This window comes from Rhamphochromis sp. 'chilingali' (genome assembly GCF_963969265.1).
Source record: "Rhamphochromis sp. 'chilingali' genome assembly, chromosome: 8".
Classification (NCBI taxonomy): domain Eukaryota; kingdom Metazoa; phylum Chordata; class Actinopteri; order Cichliformes; family Cichlidae; genus Rhamphochromis; species Rhamphochromis sp. 'chilingali'.
The window spans coordinates 39,615,062-39,632,384 of record NC_137935.1 but is presented as its reverse complement, the minus strand read 5'-3'; the positions used below and the strand labels follow the sequence as shown (position 1 = coordinate 39,632,384).

The 17,323-nt window shown below is 42.8% G+C and overlaps 1 protein-coding gene and 1 long non-coding RNA gene across 2 annotated transcripts in view; one reads left to right on the top strand and one right to left on the bottom strand.

Moving 5' to 3' along the window:
• sgsm2 (small G protein signaling modulator 2) overlaps positions 1-17,323 on the top strand; it is a 377,356-nt gene that overhangs the window by 180,911 nt on the left and 179,122 nt on the right. The gene's annotated exons all lie outside the window — the stretch shown is intronic.
• Positions 44-5,995, bottom strand: LOC308401390. The gene is made up of 3 exons (XR_013972557.1): positions 5,582-5,995; positions 4,674-5,099; positions 44-135 (listed from the first exon to the last, which is right to left on the bottom strand). It is a non-coding gene; the product is annotated as an uncharacterized lncRNA (long non-coding RNA).

Below are 17,323 nucleotides of genomic sequence, written 5' to 3'. Positions count from 1 at the left end.
ATTTGACATCTTTAAATTCAAAGTAATGTATAAATCCACTTACATAAAACGTGAAAAGGCGCAGCAGCGATGCCCATCTCAGCCAGTGTATGATGGTGGGGCAAGATGGCAGCTTCCACGACATGACGCCAGCTCCTATGTATTTTTAGTAGATAAATGATACGTTTATGTATCAATTTGCTGGAAGATGTAATTACACCTTAATTATGTAATTAGAAGCAAAAATGATTTTTTTTAATCAAATCACCTCAAAAAATTACTGTACTTACTAGGGCTGCTCAATTAATCGAATTTTAATCACGATTACGATCTGGGCTTTCAACGATCATTAAAAATGACCGAGCCGATTATTAGCCCCTCCCTCATTTATCCGCGACACCTTAAAGGCCGGTCCGTGAAAATATTGTCGGGCATAAACCATCCGTGGCGCAAAAAAGGTTGGAGACCGCTGATTAAGAGGACCCGAGGGAAGCTCGGAAAGCTAAGCAGAAGTTATTTGGAGAGGAGAGAGTGACTGCCGCTGGTTGAAAAGAGAGGTAAAAAAACTTCAGTGGTGTTGCACACTATTTTATATTATTTTTTAAAGTCATTGTCATTTAAAAATAGTTACACAACACGGAACGTGCTGCTCTGACTGGCTTTAAAGGGTTACTTTAAAGCCAGTCAGAGCAGCACGCTCCGTGTTGTGTAACTATTTTTAAATCCCTGTAGAACCTGAACAGTGTCAGGGCTCGCAAAATTTTAAAATCCCTGGTAGCCCTTCGGGCAGACACTCTTTAGTTTTTGGTAGCCCGAAATAAATTTGAGTAGCCCGAATAAAAAAAGATTATTTTTATTGTATAATATTGTAAAGGAAACAAAACATCAATCAAAAAATTGTTAAAACACAAATTACAACAACTGTGTAAACATTACAATCAACTCAAATATCTGGTTCTAATTAAACAGAATTTTCTGTGAACTTGTTAGAACTGTGTAGAACATGAATTAGTCTGTGTCAGATCCTGAATCTGAAATTTCCACTGAAGTCTCGGATGAGAAAATGCCACTCGACGTTGAGGGCATAGCATCTCCTTCATCAGCTTTCTCTTCCTGTGCATTGCCCTCCATTTCACTGCTCTTTGTTCTTGTCGGGGTTTTATGATCCAGGTGTCTTGAACCTTTTCCAGAAAACATCCAGAAACGAATCGACTTGTCAGGGCAAAAAGATTCAACTGTTTCCCCATTAATGGAGAGTTGCATGCAGTCATTCAGTGTTTCAGGGTGTAGAGAGGTACGATGTGTTGTCTTCACTCGGTTCATGCAAGAAAATCCTCTCTCACAGATGGCTGTCGATGGACTAAGTGTCAGCATTAATTTCACCAGCAACAAGATATGAGAGAGATGTTCTGGATTCTCAGAGAGGAGATCTCTGTACAAGCAATCTACTTTGCGACCCCGGCGTTCTGCAAGCCACACTTTTAGATCCATCCATTCTTGTGGAATTTTCTCTTTCTCTTCTGCATCTAGCAAACAGGCAAAATGTGTGACAAGATAATCCACCTCTTCATCCCCATAATTTGCTAGTTCTTCTCTGGGGTAGGGAAGAGTGGAAGGGTCAAAAACCTTGAAACAAGAGAGAGGCTTTTCATGGAGATTTTTAAATCTGTTGTCCATGTACTTGACTGTGTTGTCAATAATCTTCTGGATCTCTGCACCAAAGGTGTCTTTGTCTGTTCCCTCACCTCTTCTAGCAGGTCGCTGACTTTTTGTTAGCTGAGTTCCACAGTAGCAAATGCTACCATCCTGGTTCGCTGTGAACTTTGTGTCCAAGGTTTTCTGATATTCTCCTGGTTTTGTTTTTAGGCTGAGTAAGCGTGATGTTGTGCTCTCAACTAACTGATTTGTTCGTGTGATGTTTAGGTTATCATGCTGAAAATCAGTAGAGCACTTGGATAAGATGGTACTGTAGTCCAACATGAAATGCAGGAAGCGAACAAATTTCTCAGTCTTCATCTCCTGCACCACCCCCTTAGCCTTGGCTGCATCCTCGGCTTTGACATCACTTCCTTCTGCCATGTTCTCCATATGAACAACAGTGGGAGTGTAATTTTTTTCCACAGCCTTTAGACATCTCAGCCGGCTTGGAAGCCACCGTGTGCTCTTCAGCCCACTGAAATGTGCCAGCCTCTCATTTAGCAGTTCACTTATTTCTGTCAGCTCTCTTCGCTTCTTTGGGGAATAGTAGTGCATCTTAAAGATGGTTTTCAGTGTATCTTCAAATTTCACCAGGTACTCACAGCCTTTCACGCTATCCAGCACAGCTAGCTCTAGTTTGTGTGGCACACAGTGGATTGTTATGATGTGGGGTATCCTCTGTTTCAGTCTCCCAGCTACTCCTGTTTTCTCACCCATCATCACTGCAGCACCATCAAAATTTGCACACACTACTTTCTTTTTCCATGTGTCCTCTCTGATACCCATGGTGTTCACTGCTTCATCAATAGCCTCTAAAATACCTGCAGCATTTGCACTCTTGACTGGCTGACATTTGATCATGTATGTGGCTATGTCACCATTATCCCTCACATACCTGACGTGAACCAGCTCCTGTTCTATTATACCAGTGTCTGTACTGCCATCTGCAAGAATGGATAAGAACCTGCTTTCTTGAATTTCCTTTTCAATCTGGTCTCTTGAAGTTTGTGCTATTGCTCCAATAAACTCTCTGCAAGCATGGTCATTGAGGTAAGTGGAACCAAGATCTAGGCCATTTGCTTTCTGAAGTTTGCAAAGACTGCTAAATTTTGCCAGTGGTAGTTCACTCTTTGCAACATAGTACGCAGTTCTAAACAGCTTTTTCAGGACTTCTTGTTGTGCTTGGTTTATTTTTAGTATGGTTTTTGCAATTGGTGTTTGTTCTGGGACAGATGCTGCAGACTGAGCACCAATGCATTTCTTGTGATGCAGAGATTTCTCATGAGTTCTGATGGGGTCTTTCCTAAAATTACTGGTCCCAGTAACAAAGGCGCTTGTCGACTCAGCAATAGAGGGAAACTCACGACACACCCGGCAGAACATCATGTTATTTACCTTGTCATATTCCAGCCACAGAAATTCTTTTGTCCATGAATCCAAAAAACTGTGCTTTCTTTTTGCCTCGTAATCTGATTTATCATAACTTTTCCGCTTTGTGGTAGGCCTTTCTTTGCCTGTCCCTTCTTCATCCTGACCTGTCTTTTTTGGCTCAGCAGAACTAAAATACCTGCGTAAATCCATCTGTCTTTACACATGCCAGAGATTTTTTTTTTTTAAATTCTCTGCGCAGTCAACCTCTAGCACGTTTAAGCTTGCTGCGGGAGATTTCACGTGCCACGTTTGAAGAGTAAGCTAGTGAGTGATGTTGTGTCCTGTCTGACTATACCATATTGCACCACTAGAGGGTGGTGTCGTGAAATAAGAGGAAAGTGCAGTCGGGAAATTGTAGAGTTAGAATATAGTTAAGACGGCTATCTGATAACTCGATATGTCTCCCTGTTACCTCTACGATGTAAAGTTATGTGCTGCATTCATTAAAGAGCACTGTTCTTTGATGAGGACTCAGCTAATTACTCAGCTACATTTGCGAAAGAAAGCAAAGGCATTGTCATATATTTTTACTTCCTATGATAGCCCGACGGGCAGGGCTGAGATAGATTTTGGTAGCCCGACTGGAAATATCACTAGCCCCGGGACGTCGGGCTAGCGATTTTGCGAGCCCTGCATGTAAGCTAGCGCAATAATTTGTTTTGCATATGAAACCGGAGGAGTTGTACTTACATCTTATGCCATCAGCTTGTCCTCGGTCACGGTTTCCTTCCACATAAAGCTTTGCAAAAACTGCATAAAAAGCTCTTGCAGGAACAAAAACATAATATTCCAGAAACACGCTTTGCCGATCCATCAGCTGTTCGTAACACTTCCCACAGTGAAACAGACGTCAGCGCGAACGATCGCATGTCCGCCATTTCCTGCCCGAAACCGGAAGTGACGTCATTTTCGCGGAAATTGTAGTTTTTTACTTGTAGGCCTTAAAAGCCTATACTGCTCATGTTTGACCTTTCTGAATAGTTTCTGGGATGCTTAGAACTCGAATTGCACTGCTGGAAATATTTTATTTTGATGCACCTGCTGTTTTCTTTGCAAATTTGCATCATAGGATTGTTTTTTCGTTTTTCCTGCAGTATATAAAAATTGGTGTATCTCCAAAATAAAACTATGAAGACACTCAAAATAAATTTCCTGTGGTGGGAAACTATTTTTTGCAACTTTTTTGTATTTAAAGTTTTGAGGGATAAACCTCTTAAATTTCTCCAAGTAGAAATATATGTAAAAAACAAAAACTATTTTCAATTTTTTTGTAGTTTATTGCACTTTTTTGCAATTAATGTAATTACTATGGACTTAATGCATACATATTATTAAAATATGGGCTATAACAGTTGCATAGCAAATTGAAATGCTCCCACAAACGGCACTACAACATGTAAAAAAAATAATATAAGCTCTGGCGGACTTGGTTCTATAGTAGGTCTTAAAGGGTTAAATAAATATCGTCAAATAATCGCGATCTCAATTTCAGTGAAAATAATCGTGATTATCATTTTTGCCATAATCGAGCAGCCCTAGTACTTACTTTCTAAATTATTCTTTACCTCTAAAAGGGGCGGCTGTGGCTCAGGAGGTGGAGCAGGTCATCTACTAATCAGATGGTTTTTGGGTCGATCCCTGGCTGCTCCAGACTGCATGCTAACTGTCCTTGGGCAAGACATTAACCCCAAGTCACTCTCTGATGCATTCATCAGAGTATGAACGTGTGTGAATGTTAGATAGAAAGCACAGAAAAAGGGCTTCTATGAACAGGTGTGAATGAGGCAACCTGTATAGAGCGCTTTGAATGTTCAGGTAGAGTAGAAAAGCACTGTAAAAATGTCTCTGTGTTGATTTCTTTTGGACCTCAAACATTACTCACCTTGTTGCAGGTTTCTTTATTAATGCTGAAAACCCAGAATGGAAACTGACCTTACTGCTTCCTTCCTTTCCAAACTATTGCGGCTCCTCCAACCAACGGCCGCGGCAGGCTAAACATGAGGACGCAGATGACGCGCAACAGTAAACACATGAGATACACCTCTGTACTTATTCTGCCCTCACTAGGGTGTGAAGCTGGTTTCTAGCTTGGCAGATAGCTAACAGGTCCACAATAAACATCCAGGACTCAGCGGATACGTTTTAGATGTTTACTGTTGAAGCACTGTAAAACTGGTACAGAAACAAAAATAAAATATTACATTTCTGCTGTAATTACATTTTCTTTACAACATCAAACATTAAGCCATGCACTACAATGTATATAACACATAAACACAAGCTTATCCAAACCCTTTCACTGGTTATTAGCGATTAGCTTAATGCTAACATTACATGGGAAATCCCATAGACGGGCTAACGTGTTAGCATCGCGGCCGTTTTTCCTCACAAAAGAAAGTTTTCCACACAAACCTCTAAACTGCTACACAAAACTATCGCGGGAAAGCTTACAAAACAGATAGCAACTACTTACAGGCACGTGCTCTCTCAGGCTCAGCAAGAAAAAGTAAACAAAAAGTGGAACAGACAACAGTTTGGCTATCCACAGGTTTCTGTAAGAGAGTACGTAGGCTGCCATGACAGACCACTACTTCCGTTGTCCGGTTTTATACTTCCGGTTACTCAAAGCGAGACCCAGCGTTCAGTCGTTGCTAACAACAAAATCAGTTACTTTGTGCGGTAATAAGTGGCTTTACCTGTTCGAAGATGAGCTCGGGTTCAACGTGTGCTGTCGTCGGCTGCCACAATAATTCAAGAAAACTGAAAAACGCATTAGAAACATTTTGCCTTGAGCATCAACAACTTAGAAAGGCCTGTCCGTGCCCACCGCCCTACGCACTGCACTCTATGCCGCGGAACTGCGGTAAAGTGAGCCGTCATTTGTGAGCCGCGGTCAAGCCAGCCGCCTCTTATCCGCCGCATGAATTCCCTTGCGCTTTTACACCAGTCTTTACGGTAGCGTCTTTTCGCTTTATATCCTGATTGAAAGCCTAGACTCGCGCACGCGCGCACGCGCGTGAACAGTCACACGCACGCGCGCACACAAATTACAATGGAACAGCCCAATACAGCCATCGTGACAGTCTGGTTGCATATTCAAAAATTCATTAAAAATCATTCTTAAAAGTTGATGCCAAGCTTTCAACACAATCCTCTTCTCGGACACCTACTTTACCTCTGGGCCAGTTTTTACCCAGATTTACTGTAATATTACTCAGAAATCACAGTAAACTCATATTCAGTGCAATACAGTCAATGCACTACAATTATGTTTATTTCAAAAATTCATTAAAAGTCATCCTGAATAGTTGAGGTCCAACTTTCAACACATCCCTCCTCTGGGACACCTACTGTACCTGTGTGCCAATTTTCATCCAGATTTACTGTAGAATTCCTCAGAAATTAAAGGGTACTTGTATCCAATGCAGTCAGCCAATACAATTTAATTATGTCAATTTTCAAAAATTCATGAAAAATCATCCTGAGTAGTTGATGTACAACTTTCAACACATCCCCCCTCTGGGACACCTACTGTACCTGTGTGCCAAGTTTCATCCAGATTTACTGTAGAATTCCTCAGAAATTAATGGAAACATTTATTCAATCTAATACAGTCAGTACAATAGAATTATGTCAATTTTCAAAAATTCATGAAAAATCATCCTGATTAGTTGATGTCCAACTTTCAACACATCCCTTCTCTGGGACACCTACTGTACCTGTGTGCCAAGTTTCATCCAGATTTACTGTAGAATTCCTCAGAAATTAATGGACATTTATATGCAATTCAATACAGCCAATACACTACAATTATGGAAATTTCAGAAATTCATTAAAAATCATCCTGAGTAGTTGAGGTCCAACTTTCAACACATCCCTCCTCCGGGAAACCTGCTGTACGTCTGGGCCAAGTTTCAGCCAGATTTACTGTAATATTCTTCAGAAATTGCAGGGAACTTATGTTCAGTGCAAGAAAGGCTGAAAGACGACCACCACTGAACAAGACACACAAGCTGAAACGTCAAGACTGGGCCAAGAAATATCTCAAGACTGGTTTTTCTAAGGTTTTATGGACTGATGAAATGAGAGTGAGTCTTGATGGGCCAGATGGATGGGCCCGTGGCTGGATTGGTAAAGGGCAGAGAGCTCCAGTCTGACTCAGACGCCAGCAAGGTGGAGGTGGAGTACTGGTTTGGGCTGGTATCATTAAAGATGAGCTTGTGGGGCCTTTTCGGGTTGAGGATGGAGTCAAGCTCAACTCCCAGTCCTACTGCCAGTTTCTGGAAGACACCTTCTTCAAGCAGTGGTACAGGAAGAAGTCTGCATCCTTCAAGAAATACATGATTTTCATGCAGGACAATGCTCCATCACACGCGTCCAAGTACTCCACAGCGTGGCTGGCAAGAAAGGGTATAAAAGAAGAAAAACTAATGACATGGCCTCCTTGTTCACCTGATCTGAACCCCATTGAGAACCTGTGGTCCATCATCAAATGTGAGATTTACAAGGAGGGAAAACAGTACACCTCTCTGAACAGTGTCTGGGAGGCTGTGGTTGCTGCTGCACGCAATGTTGATGGTGAACAGATCAAAACACTGACAGAATCCATGGACGGCAGGCTTTTGAGTGTCCTTGCAAAGAAAGGTGGCTATATTGGTCGCTGATTTGTTGTTGTTTTGTTTTTGAATGTCGGCGAGGATTCCGCACGGCACTCCCCTCCATTCACCTCGCGAATCTCCGCTCTCTTCCAAACAAAGTCGACGAATTACTGCTCTTAAACCGGACTAACAAGGACTTTGCACGCTCTGCTGCCCTCTGCTTCACTGAAACCTGGCTCAGTGAGCGAGTCCCAGACGCTGTCTTAAATCTGCCGGGCTTCCAACTTCACCGGGCGGACCGCGAAACAGAGCTCTCAGGGAAAACAAAGGGTGGTGGAGTCTGCTTCTACATTAATGAAGGTTGGTGTACTGATGTCACAGTGTTACAGAAACACTGCAGCCCACACTTGGAAAGTTTTCTCATCAACTGTAAACCTTTTTATTCACCGCGGGAGTTTTCTTCCTTCATGCTGGTCGGAGTTTACATCCCTCCACAGGCCAACGCGAACAACGCACTGTGCGAGCTGGCTGACCAGATTACTACCCTGGAGAGGAAATTCCCGGATTCCTTTACAATTATTCTTGGGGATTTTAACAGAGCAAACCTAAACTACGAACTCCCTAAATACAGACAGCATATAGACTGCCCCACCAGGGACAACATCATACTGGATCACTGCTACACCACTCTAAAAGATGCCTATCGCTCTGTGCCCCGGGCAGCTTTGGGACATTCTGATCACTGCATGGTCCATCTTATTCCAGTTTATAGGCAAAAACTCAAACGTGCCAAGCCTGTAGTCAAAACTGTGAAGAAGTGGACTAACGCAGCAAAGCAGGAACTGCAGGACTGTTTTGACTCCACTGATTGGACTGTTTTTGAAGCTGCATCTAAGAACCTAGATGAGCTCACGGACACTGTGACATCATACATCAGTTTCTGTGAAGACGTGTGTGTGCCAACAAAGACCTTTTGCACATACAACAACAATAAACCATGGTTCACTCCTAAACTCCAACATCTTCGTAAGGCCAAGGAGGACGCCTACAGAAGTGGTGACAGGGTCCTGTACAAGCAAGCCAGGAACACACTGACCAAGGAGATCAAAGCAGCTAAAAGGATCTACTCCCAGAAGCTGGAAGAACGGCTCTCAGCCAACGACCCTGCATCAGTGTGGAGGGGCCTGCAGGAAATCACCAGCTACAGACGCCCCCCACCCACTATTGAAGCAAACAAAGACCTGGCCAACGAGTTAAACACTTTCTACTGCAGGTTTGAGACGGACAGACTCCCACGCCCCACCCTCCCCTCCCCAGGGACATTGCTTCAGACATTGACCCCCAACACACCTTCCACCTCTCCCCCCTTCACCCTGCCCCTCCCCAATCAAGACTCAACGACCACCCCCACCCTCCCCAATCCAGACTCAACGACCACCACCACCCTCTCCAATCCAGACTGTGAGCCGACTATTACAGAAACAGAAGCCCAGGAAAGCCCCCGGACCAGATGGCGTCTCACCCTCCTGCCTCAAAACCTGTGCTGAACAGCTGGCTCCCATCTTTACTCGCATCTTCAACAGATCCCTGGAGCTGTGTGAAGTTCCCTCCTGCTTCAAACGCTCCACCATCATCCCTGTTCCCAAGAAACCCACCATCACAGGACTGGATGACTACAGACCTGTCGCCTTGACGTCTGTGGTCATGAAATCCTTCGAACGACTGGTGTTAGCCCATCTGAAAGACATTACAGGCCACCAGCTGGACCCTCTGCAGTTTGCCTACCGGGCAAACAGGTCGGTGGATGATGCAGTGAACATGGGGCTGCATTACATCCTGCAACACCTTGACCGCCCGGGAACTTATGCCAGGGTCCTGTTTGTGGACTTTAGTTCGGCTTTTAACACCATTGTGCCTGAACTTCTTTCCTCCAAACTCTCCCAGCTCAGCGTGTCACCAGCTACCTGTCAGTGGATCACCAGCTTCCTGACAGACAGAAAGCAACAAGTGAGGCTGGGGGAGATCACCTCTGAAACCCGGTCCCTCAGTATTGGTGCCCTCAAGGATGTGTCCTCTCACCACTACTGTTCTCCCTCTACACTAACGACTGCACCTCCAATAACTCTGCTGTCAAACTCCTAAAGTTTGCAGATGACACCACTGTCATTGGCCTCATTCAAGATGGTGATGAGTCTGCATACCGGCAGGAAGTTGAGCGGCTGGTACTCTGGTGCAGTCAGCACAATCTGGAGCTGAACACATTTAAGACTGTAGAGATGACAGTGGACTTCAGGAGACATCCCTCAACACTGCTCCCCCTCACCATATCAGACAGCCCTGTGTCAACTGTGAAGACCTTCAAGTTCCTGGGTACAACCATCTCCCAGGACCTGAAGTGGGAGACCAACATCAACTCCATCCTCAAAAAGACCCAGCAGAGGATGTACTTCCTGAGACAACTGGGGAAGTACAGTCTTCCACAGGAGCTGCTGATCCAGTTCTACACTGCGGTCATTGAGTCTGTCCTGTGCTCCTCCATCACAGTCTGGTATGGAGCAGCCACTAAACAGGACAGGAGCAGACTGCAGCGGACTGTACGGGCAGCAGAAAGGATCATCGGCACGTCCCTGCCCTCCATCCAGGATCTGTACCTCTCAAGAACCAGGAAACGGGCAGGGAAAATCATCGCAGACCCCTCACACCCTGCACACAGACTTTTTGATCTGCTGCCCTCTGGCAGACGGTACAGAAGCCTGCAGACCAGGACCACCTGACACAGGAACAGTTTCTTTCCCCTCGCCATCTCCCTTCTTAACAGTTGACCTGTCACACTGCTCCCACTGCCAGACTGCAGCTGCACCTTATGTACATTTTGTAGTATTCATTCCACCTCATTCATTTCTGTATTTTATGTATATAAGTTTAGATTCGTTATTTATAGTTGGTTTACATAGCTTTGTGTATGTATGTGTAATGTGTATATATAGACACTTGTGTGTGTGTGTGTGTGTGTGTGTGTGTGTGTGTGTGTGAGATTTACATTGCTGTGCTTGAGAGCCACCATCTACTGGAACCAAATTCCCTGTATGTGTCTGCACATATACTTGGCCAATAAACACGATTCTGATTCTGATTCTGATTCTGAGATGTATATTTGTGAATGTGGAGATGTTATATTGGTTTCACTGGTAAAAATAAATAATTGAAATGGGTATATGTTACAGGAAAAATGATTCTATGTTTCTTTACCTTCTTTTAAATGTACAAAGATGCCTTTTGTCTGCCCTTTGCCTATGGTTAGATTAGTTTAGAATTATCTTTTTAGACTTTCCCAGCAAACACATCTTGTTTCTGGGACATATTGTTTTAGATTGTTTTATCTTCCCTAGCTCTCTGCTGACGAGACTAGCACCATATATGGAGTTGTTTTATTTTATCTGTTTATTATTTGTTATCCTGTTCTCACTGTCTCTGTGCTCTGTGCCTATAAAAATTACCAAGCCACTGTGCATGGTGTGAGTTGTTCTTAGCAGCTCACCCGTGTACACGTTTGATAAAGAAAGTAACTTTGTCTCATTGTGTCTTTATTTCTCCTGGGTTTTTTACAGAGTTTTCCCCCAACATTTCTTGGTCCTTCGGAGCCGGAGCGCCTCCATCGTGTCCCATCTCCGTGACCAGTCCACGTTGTTCGTCTGTCGACAGCCCACACACTAGGTGTGTGGTCAAAGACCAAGGGCGTTAAATTCGAGTCTTGGCCAACGTTCTAGAAAGCGACCCACGGTGGTGGGGCCCGATCGAGGTGGACCAGACCCGGCGACACTGACCAGGTAGATACAGACACACTGACACAATCTTGCGTAAAAGCGTATTTTAAATTCAGGGAATTTAAAATAGCGAAAGTAGCTCGTCGCGACTGGAAGCTCCCCACCTCTGTGGGTTTAAAGTAGCTCGTCGGCTGGTAGCTTGGAGCTCGTCGACTGGAAGCTCCCCACTTCTGTGGGTTAGGTTTGGAGCTCTGGGTAGCTCCCCCAGCTGGGTCAAGGGAATAAGTAGCTCGTCTACAGAAAGACTGGCAGCTCCCCTTATGATAAGGGTTCCGATCGCGCGAATAAGTGTGAATGTGAATGTATGTGTGTGTATTGTTTTAATTAACGGAGCAAGCTGAATTTTCACGGTCCAATAAGAGACTGAGCTGCTCCTCCTGTGTTTTTTCTTTTACTGCTGTTCACTGACGTGCTGGTGAGTTGAGAGAACGGTCGAGTTCCGTCTCGTAAAGTTCACACCGCTTTTGGAAATAGTCCGAAAGTAGAAGGGCGTGTGAGCAACCACTCTCGTCTCTAATACCAGCGAAGGTGATAGCAGCTGTATTGTGTATATATTACTTAAACAAAAATAAGTAAATACATAAATAAGATGGGTAATCAAGCAAGTGAAATTAAAACTCACTCCTGCTGACGAGCAGTGGTGAGAAAAGAAAAGTCCAGACGCCGGACAAAAACAGTGTCTGTAAACTGAGAGATTTAAGAAAACAAAATATAAACAGTCAGAAGAACAGAACTCAACTGCCAGTTTAGTAAAACCAGAAGACGAGACACTGTGCAGTGCCCACAACCCTTTTAGAAAGCCATCACTCATTCCTGCAGCCGCATCTGCAGCACCACCCATATCAGGAAGAACTTAATAATCCCTTATTAAGTGAAAACTAGAGATCAAAGTAGTTTGAAGTAGTATAAAAGGGTTGAAAACAGACCCCACTGAGTAGATATAAATATAAAAAGTACGAAATAAAGATGAAGGGAAAATTACAGTAGAAATTATCTTTAGAGTATTTGAAATTAATAATAGCAAGGATAACAACCTGTAAAGTGATATTATCAATGAAACACAGTTGGCATGATGACCATGCCCAGCATGTATAAAATGAATATAAAGCAAATAATTCACACGAAAATATTTTAATAACATAAATAAGGTATATTAAGGCTGTGTCATTGTTCAGCCAAGGACAGTGTGTGAAAAGGTAACTGTCTCCACCTTGGGAAAAGGATGATTCTGCAGGTCATCTGAAGCCCTTGATGGATACAAAATAAAATATAAATAATATATTATAATAGAACTGCCTGGTCCGCCATGCAACAGAGAGAACAAATGTGACCGCAGATTGGATGAATTCTAAATTATCTGTTTGCTGAATAAGATGATCCTAACTAACAAATTGGCTCAGGAGTAGTATAGTGGTACACACTGATAAAATATTGTGCTATTGCTGTTATATAAGACAAAGAGGATAATATTAACAATGACATAATATTAATATGAAGAGGCACCTTAATCGGTTATGATGTGAGGTGGATAATTGTTAAGCAGTAGTCTACATCAAGCTTAAGGTTTGCTGAAACTCAGTGTAATGACATGTGAGATGAAGACAATACAGAGAATAACTAAACTAATGAAGTGCATAGAGGCACTTGACCAGCTTGAAACTTATCATTCTAGAATGACACATTGCTGAGATATAGAGCACACCTATAATAACAACCAATAAGCAAAACCCTGTAGACAACAGCTACAACTACAGGATTGAGAAGCTGAATTAAATATGTAGACACTGCTAAGCTGATGAGCATGTTACACATTTTCTTTTCTTTTTATTTATTTGTTTCTTTTAGAGCAGAAGCTGCTATTCTGCCCAAAGAAAGACTCTAGGTCTGACCAACCGTTTCAGTCATGGGCAAAAAGATGTCAGTCAATAAAATTCTAAAAGATAATTTATTGACGAAAAATATATCAAGAGATAAAAGATAAAACAGTCCAGTGTCCCACTTATGAATTGTATAAAAACACACAGTCCCAAGGCCAGAGCCAGCTATGCCACACGGCCAAGTTGCACCCCACATGTTGCCTTTAACAGGGTTAGAAGTTGTCCTTGGAGACCCACCACCCTGCAAGCGTATAGTCAGTGGTCACTCAAGCCTCTGCAACTCTGCTGCCTTTAGGCTGTGGCATATAATAGGCCCTGGACTGCACAGAGAGACAAAACAACACAGCAGTGTTTGTAGTGTGGGCTATATGTAGACCAGTGTATCAGTGCAATCAAGTACACCTGCCTCTAATTAGTCCAACCCCATTCCAGCCATTGGCTCACCAAAAATGTGACAACCACAAAACCACTCCCAACCCAGTGCAACTTCACACAATAATATGGAGCTGAATTAACACAGGCACATTAGTCTACCATGTTACAAGCTGCATGCTATTACAAGCCAACATATGCAGACTTCTGCCTTGTTCGGGTGGCAGCATTTTTCTTTTTCTTTTGTGTCCTGACACGTTTATGTTTTTTGTTTTTGTTTGATTATTTTGTTGGTTTTGGAAACGAATTTAAACGAACTTGTGACCATACTTGAGAATCACAGTGACACATAGTGATTAGGCATATGATTGAAAAATGCCTAGGTTTAGAGCTGTGAGCTATGAGCTGTGAGCAATGCAAAGTTAAATATATATATTTGTATAAATGGGAAACAACCCTAACTTGAAAGTTTGAAATGTGTGAGATCCATGACTTGTTTGAAGAACTAGAAATTATCTAAAAATGCCTTAAGTGAAAATGTAGAGTTGCATCTATTCTCCCAAACCAAAAAAAAAAAAAAAAAAAAGGAGAAGAAGCATTCTGTAACTTAGAAATAAGGCTGACGTGTTGACAACAGACTAAAACACTAATTCGCAGGTGGCTATCAGGAACAGAGAGGCGAGCAAAGTCACAAACACCAAGGCTGCAGACAGCCACGCAGCAACAGCAGATAACATAGAGACAACGCCTGCTAGAACCGTTTTGAAACCTCAGCAAAACAATTTGTCAGAACGTGCATGACGTGTCAAAAATATAATGCTCAGGGAAACCTGAGACCACACAATCCATATGGACTTTATTGAGCTAAATGAATGCCAAGGGTAAAAATACACCCTAGTGGTTATAGATGTATTCTCAAAGTGGCCAGAAATCTACCCAGTGAAAAAGGCAGATACAATTTCAGTAGCAAAATGTATGTCTAAGTTGTAGGAAAATAAAGAGATGATTGTAAATGACGAAGAATGTAACGATGTCTATCAAGTGTCTTGCAGATCACAGCCCGGTGACTGGGTTCTGATCAAAGTGCTCCAAAGGAAAAACTGGAGCTTGCAAAATTGCGGAACGACCATCCTGGATCCATCAGAGTCACTGCAGGCGAGTCAGTGAAGCCATCTAAACACAGCTGACGGCAGGCTTGCCCACTTGTTGTGATCTCGCCCGGTGGAGGGGTCAGCTTTCCTGGCCGGGGGGTCTACTCGCGACAGGAGGGTGTGTCCCGTCGTCATGAGGTGGTGGCTCTTAATAACTGCAGTGGCCCTGACCATGGCCGGGCTCCTCATCTTTGCTTCCGTGAGGGACAATAAGTCACGCTACATGGAGAAAAGGCAGACACTGTATGACAAAGGAAAGTACACCAAGTTTCCCCATGGCTACGCCACTAACTTTTGGTGGCAGTTTATGAACACTACAGCTTACTTGAATAATAAAACTGACTGCTATGCAAATACATATACACTTTCTGCCCACCAAGGAACGAGAGGAAGTGTATGGACTGTTCACTCAACGAAACCTGTGCCAGTAACGCGACACTGATGAGCCTCAACTGTCGCTCCAACTACAGCTACCGGATGATACTACAAACAAAGACTCAGTACCAGACAGGATGTGCACGGACGGCACCAAGCAGTAAAGGAACCAGAGTTTCGCATCTGAGGAGGAGTGAAATTCTTACAGAGCTTGATCCCCGGCATTGGAGTTGCCGAGGTGCGGGATCACGTGGAAATCAACCGATATGCTCTGCTACGACACATCAACTTGACTAAGACCCTGGGAACCGCCTTAGCAGGAGAACAGCAGGCCATCAGAACGATGGTGCTGCAGAACAGACTGACTCTAGACCTGCTAACAGCATCACAAGGAGGAGTTTGTAAGCGGAGACATTTATGAAGCTTTGCAGAATTTGACCATTCTGCAGAAATATGTCACTGACCACACATCTGGAGCAGCTACACCGCCATGTCTAAGAGTAATGATTTCAAAGATGATAACAACTACAATGACTGCTTATGTTGCCATGCCTGAAGAAGACCAGCATCCCGTTGCAATTCTGTTAGAGGAGAACTTGTAATAACTGCTAATGAATGACGTGGTGATTAAAAATGACTTGTCAAGTGATCACGCACTGATTAAAACATTAGTAGGTTATGCAGGTTTTCATCCTTTATTTTTTGTAGTTTTAGTTTTATTATTTTTTCTTGTTTATTCCACTTGTTATTTCATTTACTATGATTTTCATTTACTATGTTTTTCTTTTTATTATTTTCTTTTGTTTTATTCTTTAGACCAAATGACTTCCATTTCTGCTATGCTGACATTTTGAAAATTAAAAAATTGCTTAAGATACTTACTAAATAACCTTCACAGACAATTGTTGTATACATTTAAAATAAGTTAAAACAGGAGGGAATGTTACAGGAAAAATGATTCTATGTTTCTTTACCTTCTTTTAAATGTACAAAGATGCCTTTTGTCTGCCCTTTGCCTATGGTTAGATTAGTTTAGAATTATCTTTTTAGACTTTCCCAGCAAACACATCTTGTTTCTGGGACATATTGTTTTAGATTGTTTTATCTTCCCTAGCTCTCTGCTGACGAGACTAGCACCATATATGGAGTTGTTTTATTTTATCTGTTTATTATTTGTTATCCTGTTCTCACTGTCTCTGTGCTCTGTGCCTATAAAAATTACCAAGCCACTGTGCATGGTGTGAGTTGTTCTTAGCAGCTCACCCGTGTACACGTTTGATAAAGAAAGTAACTTTGTCTCATTGTGTCTTTATTTCTCCTGGGTTTTTTACAGAGTTTTCCCCCAACAGTATATATTTGTTTTTTGTGAAGTTGCCTAATAATTATGCACAGTAATAGTCACCTGCACACACAGATATCCCCCTAAAATAGCTAAAACTAAAAACAAACTAAAAACTACTTCCAAAAACATTCAGCTTTGATATTAATGAGTTTTTTGGGTTCATTGAGAACATGGTTGTTGTTCAATAATAAAATTATTCCTCAAAAATACAACTTGCCTAATAATTCTGCACTCCCTGTAGGTCTGTTGACAGAGCTCTGTACAGGTCTGCTCGAGCTGACCTGAAAAGGGGTCCCACCTGTCCAGCAACAACACATGGCATGGAATAATAGACATCATAAACCACAGAGGCAGAACTGTGAAAACAGAAAACCTGAGTGTGCAGCTAGCAGAGGACATAAACAGCTTCTTTGCCCGCTTTGAAACACAACAACAGCAGCATTCATCTGCCTCAGCCCTGCTCCCATCCTCATCCTCACCTGGTTCCTGCACCGCTCCATTCACTGTAACGGAGCACGATGTCAGATGTGTGTTCCTAGCAGTGAACCCCAGGAAGGCGTCCAGACGGAATACGTGGTAAAGTGCTAAGACCATGTGCCCACCAGCTCCCCCTCATCTCCACCAGAATCTTCAACCTCTCACTGGATGAAGCAGCCATCCCATCCTGTCTAAAATC